The 19,428-nt window shown below is 43.1% G+C and overlaps 1 protein-coding gene across 13 annotated transcripts in view; it reads right to left on the reverse strand.

Annotated features, from left to right (window-relative positions):
• Positions 1 to 19,428, reverse strand: part of LOC149307144 (tight junction protein 1-like) — a 248,817-nt gene that overhangs the window by 195,881 nt on the left and 33,508 nt on the right. The window lies entirely within an intron of this gene.

Consider the following 19,428-nt stretch of genomic DNA (forward strand, 5'->3'; position numbering starts at 1 on the left):
TAGACTTGCATAGACAAATGGTGTCCCTTATGTAAAAGAGCAAAATCAACCTTTGCTTTTTTGAATGTGTATATTTTTGGAATATTTTGAAGCTGAGGCTGGTTGAATCTATGGATATGGGGGGCTGACTGTATGCAATGTTAAATATAAAAATGTGATGTCCGGGTTTTTTTATAAGGTGACGCAGGTTGATAAACAACCCCAATACTGTCTTGCATACTTTTGTCCAGGTTTTGTGGAAGAGAATCATAGCAACCCTACTTTTGTTATTTGGAACTTAATTAAACTCCTTGGCTGTCTCCATTTCTTGCCCTCCCCAGCTGTCTCCTATCTTTATTCCACCGATTCCCAAATCATTTCCCATCAAATGCCAGCTCTTTTTGCTGCCGAAGCAAAAAACGATGAGGTCAGTTGGACTCAGCTGAACACGACCGGTACTCCTCCCCAACACCTCCAGAAGGAGAAAGCACTGACGCCCTCTCCGCCCGATTGACCTGAGAACAATTTCCATATTTGTATTTATTCATTTTTCATGTCCATAATGAGAACACTGTGATACTCATTAAAATAATGGCTAGCAATACCAGATGGAGAGAAAGTGCAGCACTGCAGATGTGCCCAAGTGTAGATTGGGTTTAGGGCCAGTGTGGCGTCGTGGTTTGAGTGTCGGACTGAGACTCTGGGGACCAGGGTTTGATTCTCTGCTTGGCCATGAAACCCACTTGGTGACCTTGGGCAAGTCACACTCTCTTAGCCTCAGGGCAATGGCAAACCTCCTCTGCACAAATTTTGCTAAGAAAACCCTATGATAGGGTCACCAGAGGTTGGAAACAACTTGGAAGGGCCACAACACACAGATTGGGTTTACGAAAGAACAACTTCACACCTTCTTGGGATGGGGCTCATTGTGCTATGAGGTGGAGGAAGCTTGTAGTGGCCCTTCCTTTGAGTCCATTGCCCAACCATGTATAAAGAAACTTGCCTCCTATTTATGGGCCAACAGAGGTATGGTCTCTGGGGGATAGGATGATCAGATCTCTGGGTGATTTGCATTAGATCAGCAAGGATCTCAGTGTTGCACTTGTTTTAACAGTAGGCAAAAGGGATTCCTCCTACGTCCACAACACCAAAATATACTGAAATGTTACTGGGGTAACTGACAGTGCATCTAAACTGTAGAAATAATGCCAACTAACACCACTTTAACTGCCAGGGCTCCATTCTACAGAATCCTAGGATCTGTAATTTTGGGAGGCGCCAGTACTCTTTGGCAGAGAAGGCTAAAGACCTACAAATCCTAGGATTTTATAGGAGAGAGCTACAGCACTTAAAGTGGTGTCAAACTGCATTATTTCTACAATGTAGATGCATACTGAGATTAGGTTTTTGGAGAGAAAGACTGTGAATTCAACCAAGTCCTTATCTCAGAACAAACCATGGACGTAGAAATCTTTAATGGTATGTGTCTTTCGCACCAGGCTCTGGTTTTTGGATTGCCGGATTTTAAGGGGGAGAACCCCCAAAGCACATCACACAAGCCTAAAGTATTCCCACCCCTGTTCTATAGTTTCTTCTTCTGCACTTTCCCTACTGTTAGAAAAGCTTCAGAACACAGGAGGGAAATGCATTAATGGGGACGAAGCTCAGTATGTCATCCAAATAAAAGATCATCATGTACGTGATATTTCTCTGAGTTTGCTTGTCCAGAAAGCATTCCCCCCCCCCCCCCCACTTCTCACATTTGTGTTGTGCAGAAAGGATGGGAAAACATGGCTCTAGAAGAAGAGGGACAGGGTCTAGTCACACTGTAGAAATAAAACAGTTTGACAACACCTTGTGTGCTGCAGCACCATCCTATGAAACCCTGGGATTTGTAGTTTGACAAGGTCTTTTTCTTTCCCTGTCAAAGAAAGTGGATACCTCACCAAATTACAGATCCCAGGAGTCTGTAGGATGGAGCCATGGCAGTCAAAGTGGTGTCAAATTGCATTATTTCTGCTGTGAGGATACACCCTCAAACATCGTAAGGTCCAAGGTTAAATCAAGCTGAAAAGATGCTTTAAAAAGACCTTTTGTTTTGTTGTGGATGATGGGTTCAGCCAGGAATTCCCTCAGGAAATCCCTGGTTTGACAGAGTGAAGTAGACAAAAGGACCCAGGATATCGCTGAGAATTCAGAGTTTATTTAAGCCGGCTGTTCCCAAAAGGAAATAGTTTCCAAAGATTTTGGGATCTCGTTTTGAGTAAAATGGCACGTTTTATAGGGGTTCAAACTAGGGACCTTACCACACAGGGCACAGAAGTAGGGTCAGTTCGCATTGGTCGATGCGTATTCACGTCATATCGCATTGTTCATTCACACTCGCGCTCTCTGAATACGCTTTGCCGATTCGTATTCGCGTCATATCGCATTGTTCATTCACACCTGGGCGGCCTTCCGAATCGAGGTTTTGCGAATCGGCCAATGTGTATTCAGGCAAAGTGAGGCAAGTGCAGATTGGATAACCACACCAGCCCAATACAATGTGTATTGGCCGATTCGCATTGGCAGCCTTGCGCATGCTCTGTGGGGCTCTGAACGGGGCGCAACATTTTTAACTTCTGGGGTGAAGAATGAGGTCACTGTTTAGCGCATAATATCGCGAGAATTGCTGCCTTTAGCCACTTACGAAAGGGGTATGCACCATCTGTGTGTGTGTGTGTGTGTGTGTGTGTGTATGCACACACATAAATACATACATACATACTTATATATATACACACAGTGGTACAGCCAAAAGTGAGATGCCTTTTTTTATGTGTACACACACATTTGTCTGTATGAGTGTTTATATACACACACACACACACACACAGAGAGAGAGAGAGAGAGAGAGAGAGAGAGATACACACATATACACATAGTGGTACTGCCAAAAGTGTGAAGCCGTATTTATATGTGTACACACACAGCTGTCTGTGTGTGTGTGTGTGTGTGTGTGTATACACATATACACACACACACACACATATCTATACACACACACACACACACACACATACACACACAAACAAACTATGGAGCAGCCAAAAGTGTAATGCTGCATGTATATGCTTACACACACATCTGTGTGTGTGTGTGTGTATACACACACACACACACACACATATATATATATACACACACACAAACTGTGGAGCAGCCTAAAGTGTAATGCTGCATGTATATGCTTACACACACATCTTTGTGTGTGTGTGTATATATATATATACACATACATATACACACACATATACATATATATATATATATATGTATGTATGTATATGTATACACACACACACACACACACACACACACACAAACTGTGGAGCAGCCGAAAGTGTAATGCTGCATGTATATGCTTACACACACATCTTTGTGTGTGTGTGTGTGTGTGTATATATACACACATACATATACATATATACACACATATACATATACATTTCCCCCCCCCAACACAAAAGGTTTCTGCTTTATCTCGTTCAGTGGAAATATCGCTCCCCAGCCCCGGCGGTTGTCCTGAAAGGGGAAAGGGCCAACGGAAGGAGAAGGGGGAAATTCCAGCGCAGCATCATGGGAAATTTGTAACCCGGTGGTCTTCAGGAGAACCAGCGGATTGGATGTACACACCAGCCAAAGCAGCAGAGGTTTCGCACTGGCCATCAATACAGATCCCGTGAATCCACTATTTTTGCCGACTCGCAAAACAGAGGAGCCGGCTGCCTTCAGTTCGGAACCCCGTCGTGAATACGCATTGGCCAAAGCGTATTCACGTTATATCGCATTGGTCAATACGTATTCTGAGCTCACAGGTGTGGAACACCAATGCAAAATAACGCGAATACGCATCGACCAATGCGAACTGACCCTATTTCCACTCTCAAAAAATCCCTGTGTGGTAAGGTCCAAAGAAGCTTCTTCCATACATTCTATTGGCTGTTTCAAAGTTTAAACATATAGAACTTTCTTGCAATCAGAGTGAAGATACGTGAATACATTAAAATATACTTAAAATATACTTAAGGCACTACTCAAAAGTTATAAATCTGTTCCAAAGGTGTTGAAGCATCTTTCCTGTTTGCAACTCCTAACTAGGTTTCCCTGTGTACGTGATGTCCTTGCCTCAAGCCTACTGAAGACTATGGACATATCCCATCACGCCATCTGTTAGGGTCATAAGGAAAAATGACTGCACACTGAGGACGTTCTGTCCCAAAGTCTGAAACAACTCACAAAACCCAAAGACATCTTGGATCTCGAAGCACTTTATCATCTCAGGTCTCAAAACATTTCTCAGGTCTGGTGTTATCATCTCTAGTAGAACAGTTGAAAACAAGTCCAACATCTCAAAACTTCAGGCACATTAGCACAATGGAAAGGCTTTTTATATTTTAAATGAAACCAGATAGTCCCAAAATTCTGCATAGCCCTTTTCTGCCTTTGATTAACTAGAGGTGCCATGAAAACAAGAAAAGCTCTAGAAAAATTAAACTGGAACAAAAATAAAATCTGGAATAAACGTTGGAAAACCCACATGTGGTTTCATTCAAAATGTCCATCCTGATAGACCCATCAGATGAAACTCAATAAATCAAAAGTATCTCTAGGTCTGGAAACATCTTTGTTCAGAACCTTCAGACTTCCGGTTAACAAACTGTAGGATGTCTTCCCATCTATGCATTCTTGTTGGTACGTCCCTTTTCCGTCCAGATCTGTTGCTGCGATCTCTCTCTAAACTTCTCCCTCTGGTCTTGGGTTTGCAGATGAGATTGATCTCCAACCAGATCTTGGAAAATGTACATCTGGGTACATGCAACTTTGCATTTCGTATTCCTCTTCACCAGGATAACATTTCTCTATTGGGTCCAATTTCTATCAAATATATGTATTTCTGGTTGTCAGCTTAGGAAATGCTCAACTTTTAGCCCTCTTCAAAAGTCCACAAAATCCCAGCCAAATTGGAAAAAACTTTTAATGTAACTTTTCCTTCTTGTTGTTTTTTTTAAAACCATTATAACAACAAGGCTTTTTCTCTCCTTTGACTCAGTTTCCTCTTTTATCTTTCTTTTCTCCCAGGCCTTGTTTAAATCTCATTGCTATAGTATTTAGGGGGTGTTTTCATAAAATTCCCTCCTCGCTAACAGATTTGTCCTAGTCTCATGGCTGTATGAGGATGAAAGGCTTCCGAATTAAGGCAGAATAACTAACTGGGCACCACTATGGACTAAGTATTAGTGTTACTTTAGGAAGTTGTGTGACTAACCATCTGGAACCCAAGCACACAACACAGACAGTTCTCATAACATTGATACAAATTCCAATAACTGTCTAAACTAGGATATACAGTATCAATTAGATCAAAGAAACTAGAAGGCAATGACAGCAAGCTATGCTGAGAATGTACAGTAAACCAGATCAAACCCCATAAGCATGTAGATTACAAAATAATTGAGGCAATCAGTATGTATAGGTATCATGGCTAAACTAAAGCAGCATTGAAGCACAATAAAGGAGAGCCTTCTGAGGCTGAGAGAGTGTTGCCAGTCATGTTATCTTAAGGCTGAGATAGTGGCACACCGAGACTAAGGTTGGTTGGGACCATGGGGAGCAACTCTCACAAGGGCTCACTGTGGTTTTGCGGGGTTAAGACATGTCTGTGGGACGCAGAAGCATGACTGGATGAAATCGTTGTTGGGGGGGTGTCCCTTCGAAAATCCCCCCCCCTTTGCAACCTCTGAGACAATTCTATTTGGAGATCTGGTCTCAAAGGAACCAGCTTTCTCCAGCTATTTATTATTTAAAATGAAAAATAAAAGGCTAAAATAAACTGGAACAGTCTCAAGGAACACACCAAAAATCGTCTTTAAAACAAAACCCCATTTTAAAATTGTGGCAACATTTTTTCCAGGTCCACCTTTAGGATGGGGATGAAGAGAACTCCTGAGCTTTTTTCTGAGCGCAACAAGCATGGAAAGGATGCAGAAAAGCATAGCAAGCGAAAACCTATTAATTTTCAGCAACCTGAACTCTGAAGAGGTTGTGAGAGAAACCCCTTTGAAACTGGTTTGTAAAGAAGGGTAATTAGCATTTGAAAGGGTGCTTTCCTTAAAGCCATTTAGAGGCCAGAAAGAGTGACTGGTTACAATCTCTGGGAAGTGAGAGACAAAACAATTCAAGAAGTCAGAAAGGGTAGCTGGGTCACATAGGCCTGTTACAGACTGCCAAAATAAAGCTGCTTCGGGTCTCTTTGGAGGTATGCTATTTAAATGATGCATGGGTCCTAAGAGTCCGGAGGTCGCGCCAAAGCCACACTCCATTCCTAAGCACTGGAGTGCAGCTTTGGTGCAGCTTCCGGATTCTTAGGATGCATGCATCATTTAAACAGCATACCTCCAAAGAGACCCGAAGCAGCTTTATTTTGGCAGTCTGTAACAGGCCATAGTCAACAAAGAACTATGAGATGTGAAGATAAAACTACCTCCATGTGAAAGATAGCACAGCAAGAGACAGAAAGAGATGGACATGTATCTCCTTACCCATCTTTTAAACAGAACCAAGAAATCAAAAGAGAAGCATGGTCATACAGTACTGCCATTTTCAGATGATGGGTTATGCAGTGCAAGAAAACCCAAACATGAAACAAAAATGTGAGCATCCAACTAAGACACCGAAACAAAAAGGTGTCCCTCAATCTCTTTAGAATGCAAATAAAACAAACAACTTATCACCAAGGGGATGATGGAACAGGCAATCCTTTTACCATGCCAGTAAGAGCTGCCTGGCCCAGTCCCCCTCACAGCTTGCTGTGTTATGCAAACCGAGCTCCTTAGGGAGAAAGAGAGAGGGAAAGCAAAACATTTAGGATGACCAGCCCGTGGAGAAGAAATAAGACATAGGTTTTTCTAAGTACCACCAAGTACAAGTTTTTAACTCAAAAGAAATGCTAAGGTTTCTTTGTCTATAGGATTTGTGCACCCTAAAGAAACCAAACCATATTTTATCGCCTCAAAATAACAGCAAATTAATCCCAGATTTGTGTCAAAGGAGAAAGACTAGAAACTCCGGAAAAAAACCAAACGAACCTCCACAACTCTACCTTTGGGTCCATGCCTTTCAATCACACACCTTTTCCAAAACTCCTACATGGCACAAACAATTGTCAACAACAAAAGGACCAGCTAAACAAAATCGTTTACAGATTAAGGTCTATGGGGAAAGCGGAAGTCTAGCAAAATCCAGATTAAGGCAGAAATGGATTTAACATCAGACCCAACAAGCGTAGACCATGGTCTTTCCACCTGCTCTCATTAACCAAAGGAGGGACGGTTTCAGGTGGGAATTCATGAATTTTGGATTTTCTGGGATGTCCTAAAGCTCTCTCTCTCCGCCCAGAGAGACAACTGGCTGGGAGCAAAGGGTTGGATCCTCTAAGCTGGGAGGGGAGCCAGCCACTCTCTCCCTCCTCTTTCGGTCAGTCCTCCAACGCTCAGAGGACTGTGGCCAAAACCTCTTTTCCTGAGACAAAATAATTGCTCCCAGGGATGCAAAAGGGGTTTTGCCCAATTGATTCCAGGAATCTCACCTCAGGGTTTCCACAGAATCTTTTCCTTTCTGAACCTCATTTTCATCCCTTGGAAGCATGGAGGAGACTGGCTCCTGAGACCTTCTCTCAATGCTTAGAGAGCTCAGATAGACATCCCATTCGCACTGGGCAGAACTGGGAAGAGTCTCATTGAACTCTGTTTTTTCTTTTTCCACCCAGACCAGCCTGATCCTGGGGGGAAACACACTGGGGACCCGGCAGTTGCTAGACTCTGATCCCCAGCAGGAAACTTCCTTCTCTCTTTTCATTTTCCAATCTCACTCTCCTCACTGGTGAGGACCAGGGCGCCATCCTTCTGACTTTGTCTGTCCTCCCCAACCTGCCTGGAGAAGGTGGCAATTTTTTTCTTCTGTCTGCTGTCCTCCAGATCAAAGAGGACACTGGCACAGCCTTCCTTCAATTCTTTTTGTCATTTCTGTGGGGACTCCTTCCCTGTTAACCTTAATGAGATCACCCTGCCTCCGTTCTAATCCTCTGGCGGGGACCACCTTGTCCTCGCTAACACTCAACTTGCACACACTCACACACACCACAATTCCTACCAGTGTTCTATACTTTTTCCTTACTCTGGCCCTGGTTTTCGGAGTTTCACAAAATCTCCCCACTGGTCTGGAGTTTTGCTATTAGTCCGTAAACCGGAGATCTGGCCTTGATCTCCCTTCCCTTCTTCTGAAGAGGTCCTGGCCTATTCTCTGTGCACTTTTTTCCTTATTCTTTCCTATTCTAATGCCATCATACTTACCTGCTTCCAGAAGAGGTACCTCTGTTCCAATCCTCGATCTGAATTGTCAACCTCCTGCATGGTCTTCAAAGGCTGGACCTTGTTCCCCCTTTTCAGCCAAATCCCCATGGTCAGCTCTCTCCAAACAAACTGTTGGAGTGCGCGCTTGAGCTTTCCATGAGGATCTGTCCCAAAGTAGGAAACATGTGTAGCCTTGAAAGAGAGTAACCTCATCACTCTTTGCCTGTCCTCCACTTGTCCTCAAAAATCCCGGACGAACCCCCAAAAACTGTTGCGGATGATGGGTTCAGCCAGGAATTCCCTCAGGAAATCCCTGGCTTGACAGAGTGAAGTAGGCAAAAAGACCCAGGATCTCGCTGAGAATTCAGAGTTTATTTAAGCCGGTTGTTCCCAAAACGAAATAGTTTCCAAAGATTTTGGGACCTCGTTTTGAGAAAAATGGCAGGTTTTATAGGGGTTCAAACAAAGAAGCTTCTTCCATACATTCTATTGGCTGTTTCAAAGTTTAAACATATCGAACTTTCTTACAATTGGAGCAGAGATACATGAATACATTAAAATATACTTAAGGCACATTTGGTTACATTCTTTCCTCTTATCACCTATGTGTTACTTTGCCCTCCTTCCCCTGCCAGGGATGCTGCTCTTCTTATCTCTGATTTATTATGGCTCTTTAGAGGAGACCAGGAACCAAATGAAGGAAGAAGAACAGAAAGAGGAGGAGGAGGAAGAACTTGTAAGAAGAAGCCCCAAAAAACCCAGGGGAAGAAATCTTAAATTTCCCTCAGTATTAATACAGGCCACTTCTTCAGATAAATGTTTATTGAGTTTCTTGAGCTTCTGGGGACTTCTAGTTTGGCAAGGTGCTAATAATTATCTATATGAGATCTACAGATTCACTCGGAGACTTGCCAACCCCAGAGTTCTCTGGGAAGAGAAGAAGTGGCTATCAAACCAGTTTGCCTGAAGGAAGGAATATGGGGGCCTCTCTCCTTTGAACCAAACTCCTGGAATGATTCTGACTTCATGTTTAGGAAGCCGGCACTGTTGCTGGTAGTCATCTCAGTGCCATCTTCTTTGACATACAGTCTGTGGCCTTCCTCCATTTTGCTCAACATCTGCAGGACACAAGAAGCAAAGCTGAGCCCAGCTATTCAGCCTGTGACTGGTGAGATGATATAATGGATCATCTCCTCTTCCTTTGTGTACGATTGGCCATCACACCTGCATGTTTTACAGATGATTTAGCCACGTTTCAGGGACGTTTCAGGGATGGTAAGGGTCCATGGGATAATCTCCCTAGAGTTCTTATGTTGGCTGTGTGCACATTCCCTTGATAACTTTCTGTTATCCCTTTTTCTTGGGATGCCTACATTGCTATTCCAACTGTTCACTTTTTGGAATATATACTGAAAACTGAATATGTTGCATATATATTCACCAAAAGTTTAATTGCCTGTTCATACATTTTTAAAGAATAATTTTAGCCATTGTGCTTGGCCTGTTAATCATTGGATTTTATATCAACTGGGTAGTGACGAGGCAGGTGCGAAATACTGCATCTGCTGCCATTCGTTTAATTGATCCAGGTGTTGGACCATCTCCTGTTCCCGGACCATTGGTTACGGCTAGCAGTCAGACAGATGCAAGCGTTGGGATTTAGGATTCTCCTCACCTTTTTTCCGCAGGTGCCAGCGAAGGCACCCGTGGGGAGAAGGGGACGGACCAGCGCCCCCCCTCCTCCGGGTACGAAAAGGGGCGTGTGCGCCCGCCTCAAAACGGATTTTACCGCACGGCAAAGCATCCCCAAAAAGGCCCCGTTCTGTTCCGTTGAGGCAATCCGTCCCCGTTCAGTGCTGACGGGCACCATTTTGCTTGGCCAACCAGATTTCCCGCGCCTTAGTGCCTTTTTTGTTTTTGACAGGACACATTGGCCCAAACCAGCGCAGGGACATGGGACATCCCGAAACCAACTACCTTCGTTCTGAAGCATGTTTTTGCATGCAAAGACGAAGAGGGAGAAGAAAAGAAGGAGGAGGAGGTACAACTTTGAAGAAATAGCCGAAAAGATTCCAAAGGAAGAAATCTTAAATTTCCCTCAGTGTTAATACAAGCCACTTCAGTTAAATGTTTAAAAGTAATATTTGAGTTTAATTGTTCTATTCACTATAAGCTGGACCTGTTAACTGGAACATGGTAAAGTCTAAACTGAATTTGTGGCTGAATATGTTTAAGTTAAAATGATTGTCATCTGACATGACATCTCTGCTTTATTGGGGGCAGGGGAAGAACAACTGACATTTGAGAGCAGCACCTCCCACACAACTGACATTTTGTAGCCATTATGTTTGGATTAGTCATAATTGGCATTTATATAAACTGGGTAGTGACGAGGCAGGTTTGAAATATTGTATCTGCTGCCATTCGTTTAACTGATCCAGGTGTTGAACCACCTCCTGTTCCCGGACCTTCAGTCACTGCAAGCTGCCAGACAGATGTAAGTGTTGGGATTTAGGGCTCTCCTCCCTTTTTTTCCGCAGTTGCCAGCGAAGGCACTCGCGGGGAGAAGGGGACGGTCCGGTGCCCCCGGTCAGAAGATTTTCGACCAGAAGATTTCATGCGCCTCAGTGCTTTTGTTTTTGACAGGACACATTGGCCCAAACCAGCTCAGGGACACATGACATCCCAAAACCAACTACCTTCGTTCTGAAGCACGTTTTTGCATGTGAGGAGGAAGAGGAAGAAGAAGAGGAGGAGGAGGAGGAGGTACAACTTTGAAGAAAAAGCTGAAAAGATTCCAAAGGAAGAAATCTTAAATTTCCCCCAGTGTTAATACAAGCCACTTCAGTTAAATGTTTAAAAGTAATATTTGAGTTGCACTGTTCTACTCACTATAAGCTGGACCTGTTAACTGGAACGTGGTAAAGTCTAAACTGAATTTGTGACTGAATATGTTTAAGTTAAAATGATTGTCATCTGACATGACATCTCTGCTTTATTGGGGGCAGGGGAAGAACTATTCCAACTGTTCACTTCTTTTTGGGATATATATTGGAAAAAATATATTGCCTATATATTCACCAAAAATTTAATTGCCTGTTCATACATTTTTAAAGAATAATTTTATTAAATTCATTTCTCAAAAGTGCTGTGAGATCTCTACCTCTTTGGTCGGAGGGGGGTTAGAGAAGCATCTGGTTAGGTCCCCAGGGCAAGACACAAAATGACAGGGCTATTTAAATATTAATATCACCTCTTAACCTTCTTTTCTCCAGGCTAAACATCCCCAGCTCCCTAAGTCATTCCTCATAGGACATGGTTTCCAGACCCTTCACCATTTTAGTTGCTCTCATTTGGACACATGGCTCCAGTTTCTCCACATCCTTTTTGAATTGTGGAGCCCAGAACTGGACACAGAATTATTCCAGGTGGGGCCTGACCAGAGCAGAATAGAGTGGGACTATTACTTCCCTTGATCTAGACACTATACTTCTATTGATGCAGCCTAAAATCGCATTGGCCTTTTTAGCTGCCGCATCACACAGTTGAGTCACGTTCAACTTGCGGTCTACTTGGATTCCTAGATCCATTTCACATGTAGTTTCATTCAGCCAGGTGTCCCCCATCCTATATCTGTGCATTTCATTTTTCCACCCTAAGTGCAGTACCTTACATTTCTCCCTATTGAATTTCATTTTGTTAGCTTTGGCCCAGCTTTCTAGTCTATTCAGGTCATTTTGAATTTTGATCCTGTCCTCTGGAGTATTAACTATTCCTCTTAATTTGGTGTCATCTGCAAATTTGATAAATATGCCCCCAATTCTGTCATCCAAGTCATTGATAAAGATGTTGAATAGCACTAGAGCCAAGACAGACCCCTGTGGGACCTCACTGGTCACTTCTCTCCAGGATGAAAACTCTTAAACCTGAATAGGTAGTTTGTTATGTGTCTCCAAGTCGAACCCTAAGGCGAACCTGTCACAGGGTTTTCTTGGCAGGGGGTTTGCCATTGCCTTTCTCTGAGGCTGAGAGTGTATGACTTGCCCAGGGTCATCCAGCGGGTTTTTAAGCCCAAGTAGGGAACTGAACCCTGGTCTCCAGAGTCACAGTCCTATGCTCAAACCATGCTCAAAGCCCTCACTTAGAATATATGTTATGGTTTACTAGCACATTGGCCTTCTTGGAGAAAGCATGGGATAAAAATGCAATTCAGTGCAGAAGAAAAAATGGCTCTGCAATTGAAAAGCAAGAAGCATCCTTTTAAAATCCTTTTGAACTGGAAAGTTAGCACACTAAAAAGCTAGCATATTAAAGAAGCTAGGTTGGGATATGGAAAATGCAGACTTCAAATGGTCAGATCTGAATTCCACTAGATGGTCTTGGGCAACTAATTCTGTTCCCTTGCGAATCCAAAGCAGCCTGGGCCAGGATATTAAGGATATTAAGTGTCACCTGCTCTCACATGAACATACCCAGATATGGAAACCTTCCTCACAGGCTAATTCAAATTTTCTGCACCCTTCCTCCAAATTACCACCTGAAGGGTTCAAACCTGTGCCAGATTTGACCACAGTGGCACATTATGGCATCAAGTCTACATTACTGCAGTGTGTTCTGCAGTGGACTGAATTAGGAAAGTACGGGGTTGGCAGACCACCCATTTTTGCTCCTGATGGACACCACAGCACCCAAACCGCGCAGCCTCTCTCCACACCAAAAAGAACCTGCTAAAAGCAGGTTCATTTTGGTGTGCACAGCGGCTGCTATGAGTGTGCTATTGGTACACTGTCGTGCATTGTTGACACAAGCGCGGCGCTGCAACATGCGGACACTGCACTGTGCTTGCATCATTACGGTGCCCCCCCGGTGTGGACAGGAGGCTGCCATGATGGCGGTGCCACCATTCACTAAGGCTCGGGACCATGCGGTCGCTCCCCAATCCCGAGACCTAAAATCGGCCCTAGACTGCCACTTTTTGGCAGTCTGTATCAGGCCTATACCTTCACTGCATGGTGGCCAGATTGCTAATAGGGTCTCCATGTGGGGAGTGTATGACTATATTACTGACATAGCTAAACCAGTCTCTGATTTGTTTCCAGTTGCCATTCAACATGATAGCAATTTAAGAGATTTCCATGCTACCATATAACCCAGGTTCTCGGAGCAGCATTCATACACACACAAACTAAGAAGAAAATCATAGCTGGAAATGCACATATAACAAAAACAAATATTTTAACAGCCCAAACCACACACTCCAGCTAAGCCAATGGATTCCCCTGTGTATTGCAATCATGTTTGGAGCCCCTCTTGTATGTCTCATTGCCCCCTGAAGGGCAACCAAAATGATTTTAAGTGAGGATTAAAGACCATCAGTGATGGAAAGAAGTCAGTATCTTGACAGAAGGAGTCTCAGAACAGCGTATGATCACAAACAAGGACTTATCCTTTGCCCCTACTAACAACACCAAGGCTAGGGGTAGTACACATATGAAGGTCTTTCCAAATGACTCCAAGGAGTCCTGCAAACGCCAAATATCTGCACAAGCAGAGAGCTGAGTGATGGAGTTTTTATCACATACATTTATGAATCAGATAATTTGCCTATCTAGTTTTTGACTGCCTACTCTGACTTTCAGTGGTTCCTCAGCTTTTTAGACGGAGAGGATTTTCAGTCTGCTTTGAGACGTTAAGGGATCAAATGCAGTACCCTCTCTTCTATCGATAAGCTGTGCTGACCTCCCCATGAAGTTGATGTTGTGGAACATAAGTATCAAAACACTTTGGCTGATGTTCTTGGGTTGTTTGTGGGTTTTGCATGGGTCAAGGGGTGAAAACTTCTATAGGGAGACAGGTCTGGAAACCAGGTCCGGAAACCAGGTCCTCTGTGGAGCGACTTGGGGAGCTGGGTATATTTAGCCTGGAGAAGGGAAGGTTAATGAGTGACATGATAGCCTTGTTTAATTATTTGAAGGGATGTTATATTGAGGATGGAACAAGTTTGTTTTCTGCTGCTCCAGAGAATAGATATGGAGTAAAGCTACAGGGAAAGAGATTCCACCTCAACTTTAGGAAGAACTTCCTGACAGTAAGAACTGTTTGACAGAAGAAGACATTGCCTTGGAGAGTGGTGGAGTCTCCTTCTTTGGAGGTTTTTGAACAGTTGCTGGATGGCCATCTCTCAGAAGTGTTTTGATTTTGTTTTTCTATATGGCAGACTGCGGTTGGACTGGATGCACTAGCGCTATGATTCTATGAAGGGAGGTCATGTTGAGAATGGAGCAAGCTTGTTTTGTGCCACTTGGAAATGGAGCAATGGGTTCAAACTACAGGGGAAGAGACTTTAGGAAGAACTTCCTGACAGTAAGAGCTGTTTGACAGTGGAAGATGCTGTTTCAGAGGGTGCTGGGCTCTCCTTCTTTGGAGGTTTTCTTAAACTAAGGCTTAATGGATATCTATTAGGAGGGCTTTGATGGTGTCTTCCTGTTTGGCAGAATGGGGCTGCACTGGATGGTCCTTGGGCTCTCTTCCAACGGTATCATTCAGTGATTCCAGAACCTATATCTTTTCCCATACCATTTCACTGGCAGGTAGGCAGCATATAGTAACTACTATGGGCTGAAAGCACTTACTAGGAGAGAACTGAGTCACTCAGAGGCCTCTCTGCTAAACTAGTGCCAAGTGGAAGAGTGATTTGATGATCTGGACAAGAGTCCCCAGGAATCAATCTCAGAGACCACCCCATTCATTTCCTTAATGACTCTAAATGGCTTCTCTGCAAGTCACCCTTTTGACACTTGCCGCCCTCAGAATTGAATTAGCTCCCTAGAAATTAGATTTCCCCAATATTGTGTGACGATGAAACACAAGGCAAAAACAAACCACACAGTAATGACGCTGTGCTTTTAGTGTTCCGTGGGACATAATGCCTTTATGTTACAGAAGAAATTAAAGTGGCAGATGTTCGACAAAGGAACCAAACAAACGCGAATGCAAAACCTTTCCAGTTTTGCATTCACTGGGATTCAGGTGGATTATCTTCCCTAACAAAAGCTAAGTATTTTAAACCTTTCTTATTAAATGATCTATTTTGTTTGTGTATACTAATGTATCAGACAACATATGAAGTCTTATTGCATCCCCCCAAAATTCCATGATTGAAATAGCAATTACCAAATCAATCAATCAATCATGCTACTTGTGCAGTTTATACACTATTGCTTTGCAAGTTCAAGGGGCATTTATAAAATAACATGCTGTATGGGGGGGGGGGAGTGGTTTTAAAACCATAGGGCAGTCTTAAGAGAGACGGCTTAGTGTAGTGGTTTGAGTGTCGGGTTCGAATCCCAGCTCAGCCATGGAAACCCACTGGGTGACCTTGGGCAAGTCATACTCTCTCGGCCTCAGAGGACAGCAATGGCAAAACCTCTCTGAAGAAACTAGCCAAGAAAATCCCATGATAGTTTTGCCTTAGAGTCGCCATAAATCGGAAATGACTTGAAGGCACACAACAACAACAACAACAACAACAGTCAAATCTTAAGGACAGAGTGATCCCCATACAATCCTATGGACACAGTATAGCCAGACGCAAGTCTCAATGAGTTCAATGGGCCTTTTTTGAGAACACATGAATGGAGTCCACAGCCTAATCTGCCTGTCAAAGTTCAAATACAGATTCATTCAAAAGTGTTAACTGGAATTTCTAACATCAGCTTTCTGTTATTCTTATAAGAACCACTAATAACTGAAGCACAATACATTGATGCAGCATGACCACCTGGCAGGTGTTATTCTTTTCAGTATATTTTTCAACATGAACATCATGAGTTTCCAATGCACAAAAGTCACCTGGCCCCATTATCAGGGAACACACAAAAGGATCTAAAAACAGGAGGCATTTAATGCCCAGTTTTGTACTTGATGCTTAAATTTTGGCAACTAAAATCTGTATACACACTTGACTGGACCACATGTACTATCAAGAGAGAGAAAACCATGTGGCCCACACAACAAAAACCTCAGCCGCAGCAGTCCTTGCAAGGAAACCACTGACTGAAAAAAGGAGGTCCCCAACTGTTTCTTATTGCAACCCAAAGGTGTTTTGCCATTACTGTTCAAGACTCCATCATCTTGTATATTATCTTGCATATTATCTTGTATCACTCAGTCTCAGAGGATGGCCATGGCAAACCCCCTCTGAAGAAACTTGCCAAGAAAACCCCATGACAGGTTGGCCTTAGAGTCTTCCTAAGTCGAAAACGACTCGAAGGTGTACAGCCACAAACAAGAACTAAAGTTGTGAAGTTGAAGACTTCCATGGCCGGCATCCATAGTTTTTTATGGGTTTTTCAGAATATGTCACCATGGTCTAAAAGAGTTTATTCCTGAGTTTATTTCACCGGCATCTGTTAAACCTGGAGTCGCTATATTCCACTCTCTTCCATACCAGCATTCTCTGAAGATGGCCAGCCACAGATGCCGGCGAAACGTCAGGAACAAACTCTTCTAGGCTATGGCCACATAGCCTGAAAAACCCACAAAAAACTAAGAACTAAAATTTATTGGTATATACTTTACACAGCGATAATATTCACAACTAAGACAGAAGACATGATCCAACATGATCAAAACAACCCTTTAAAAATACTAAGGGGGTTGGGGAAACAAACTATGGGACAAGTGTGGCGTGCATTTCCAAATACAGTGACAAGATTCCTTGACAAGGCTCCAAATGAGCAAAATGGTTAACTATAGCACCGGGATATCATCCTTTAATTCTCTTTTTGACATCAGATCTGTATTATATGTGGAGGGAGGAAGGGAAGGCACTGGATATATTGAGTTATGGAAGGTGAGAGGGAAGGAATCAAACACGCCAAGCGCAGGAAACAGGACCAGATTATTTAGTAGCGGCTCTAGTTCTGTTCTGTATGATCAGCACCTTTTCTCTCTCTGACATTTTACACTCTTTCCGCTGCAACCTCAGGTCACAGCGAGAACAAATCCGATGGGGTCCTTCAGCTCATGTGCGTCTGACTCAACTTCTTTGTGCGCCAATGCAATTCAACACCCATAATGGAGGCTGTTCTTTTATGGGCCTTTTAAACTGCCTTTGCACATTAAAAGTCCATTCAAACGTACAAAAGATGAAGAGCTGCGTCTCAGCTGCTCTCTTCAGATCTCATATTTGGGACTGTCATTATTTTTAAAAAGTGTAAACTTGTTTGTGTAGTGCATTGTTATGAGGCCATGATCTTCTGTTGTGTTCGTCCCCTTTCGCTCCTACCTTGCCAAGACCATATTTAACGTTGGCTGCAGGCATGCACACTGCAGGAATAATCTGGTTTGACATTGCTTTCCGTGCCCTGGCTCAATGCTCTGGAATGCTGAGAATTGTAGTTTACTGTAGGCCAAGAGTGGAGCCCACAGCTATAATTCTACAACTACAAACTACCCAGAATTCCAGAACATTGAGCCAGGACACTTAAAGAGGTATCACACCAAATTATTTCTGCAATGTGGATGCAGATTTGGATTTAGATTTTCTTTCTGTTCCCCCCCCCCCCGCTACTTTTTTCTAAAAACCACCAGACCTATTGCTTCAAATCAAAAACCATGTGAAATGCCACATCCGATTGCTTCAAGTCAAATACAAGGAGACCGGTTAATGAAATTCATAAGCATCTTTCTGCCCTACTCACCTTTAGTACATCATTACAACATGGCAATATGACACACAACCCATACATACACACACTCACAATGGAGCTCACTGCTCTAGTAAATGGTAGGAGCAAAAGCCATTAAGACAGAACAGCAACTCCATAAAACCTGAAAGGTCAAGTTCTCCCAATGCATCTGAAAGTGAAATACCTTTAAAAAATCTCTACTTGATCACTGTCTGAAAGGCAAGTTCCTGCCAGGGCAAAGGCATGTTATGTTCACACAAGGGTTTTGTGTTTTTAAAGCAAGCAGATCTATCTATCTATCTATCTACCTACCTACCTACCTACCTACCTACCTGTCTACAAACACACACACACACACACCAAATTGTTTACTGTACACTGTTTATTTTATGTAGTGCTTTTATAATGCTGCTCTCACATGTTGTATTGCATTGTATTTTAGCACTTTGTATGTGAATGCCTTTGGTCTAAGCATTAATAAATGACTATATATACATACAGAGAGAGACATGGCTGCTAGAATGTGGCCCATATGTGTGTGTGTGTGTGTGTGTGTGTATGGACCACATTCTAGCAGCCACATATATGTATGTGTATATATATGTGTGTGTATATATGGGCCACATTTTAGCGGTCACATATATGTATGTGTGTGTATACAGTATGTGTGTGTGTGTATACGTGTGTATATATATATGTATATATATATATATATATATATATATATGGGCCACATCCTAGCAGCCACATATATATATATGTATGTGTGTATACAGTATGTGTGTGTGTGTGTGTGTGTATACGTATATATATATATACATGGGCCACATCCTAGCAGCCACATATATATATGTATGTGTGTGTATACAGTATGTGTGTGTGTGTGTGTGCGTATATATATATATATATATATATATAGGCCACATCCTAGCAGCCACATATATGTGTGTGTGTGTGTGTGTAACATGGGCCACATTCTAGCAGCCACATAGGGCCTTCCTTGCAGATTGGCCGGCAAAGGCAACCAGCAACCCATCCCCAAATTTCACCAACCTTTCCGACTACAAAAGCCCTCGGCAAACCCAAGGGGAGGCCAAGCATGGCACTGGGAGCCGAGCACTCCCAGTTTGGTGCTGGGCTTGCAACAATGCAATGCCAGCCTTTCTCTGCCTCTCCAACAAACCCCCCTCCTCAGCAGTGACAGGCGTTTGGCTTGCAACAAAGGACTTCCCCCTCACAAAAAACCCCACAAAAAGCCGGCCTCAAGGTCTGGCTGCTGAGTGCCCCCAAAAAAGCAGAAACATCCCCCTCTCTTAAAAATAAATTAAAATATAAACCATTCTGACTGCAAAGACAATTCTGCTGCT

The sequence above is a fragment of the Sceloporus occidentalis genome, unplaced genomic scaffold (assembly GCF_023333645.1).
Source record: "Sceloporus occidentalis isolate IW3139 unplaced genomic scaffold, rSceOcc1.0.p SCAF_9, whole genome shotgun sequence".
Lineage (NCBI taxonomy): Eukaryota > Metazoa > Chordata > Lepidosauria > Squamata > Phrynosomatidae > Sceloporus > Sceloporus occidentalis.